This window comes from Myotis brandtii, unplaced genomic scaffold (assembly GCF_000412655.1).
Source record: "Myotis brandtii unplaced genomic scaffold, ASM41265v1 scaffold1105, whole genome shotgun sequence".
Lineage (NCBI taxonomy): Eukaryota > Metazoa > Chordata > Mammalia > Chiroptera > Vespertilionidae > Myotis > Myotis brandtii.
In genome coordinates, this window is record NW_005353770.1 from 1,268,743 (window position 1) to 1,269,156 (window position 414).

Genomic DNA, 414 nt, shown 5'->3' on the forward strand with positions numbered 1-414 from the left:
GCGCCCCAACCCCCTGATCCGCCCTGCTCTGTGTGTGACAGGGGGCGGTGCCCCAACTCCCCTATTGGCCCTACTCTGTGCGTGACATGGGGGAGCTCCCCAACCCCCTGATGGGCCGTGCTCTTTGCGTGACAAGGGGGAGCTCCCCAGCCCCCTGATCGACCCTCCTCTGTGCATGACAGGGTACGGAGCCCCAACTCCCCTGATGGGCCCTGCTCTGTGAGTGACAGGGGGCAGCGCCCCAACCCCAATTGGCCCTGCTTTGTGCGTGACAGGGGGTGGCGCCACAACCTCCCCATCGACCCTGCCTTGAGTGTGACAGGGGGCGGTGCCCCAACCCCCCAATTGGCCCTACCCTGAGCGTGACTGAGGGTGGCATCGCAACCTCCCAATCCGCCCTGCTCTGTGCATGAC

At 66.2% G+C, this 414-nt stretch overlaps 1 protein-coding gene across 5 annotated transcripts in view; it reads left to right on the plus strand.

Annotated features, from left to right (window-relative positions):
- PGGT1B (protein geranylgeranyltransferase type I, beta subunit) overlaps positions 1–414 on the plus strand; it is a 53,002-nt gene that overhangs the window by 19,666 nt on the left and 32,922 nt on the right. The window lies entirely within an intron of this gene.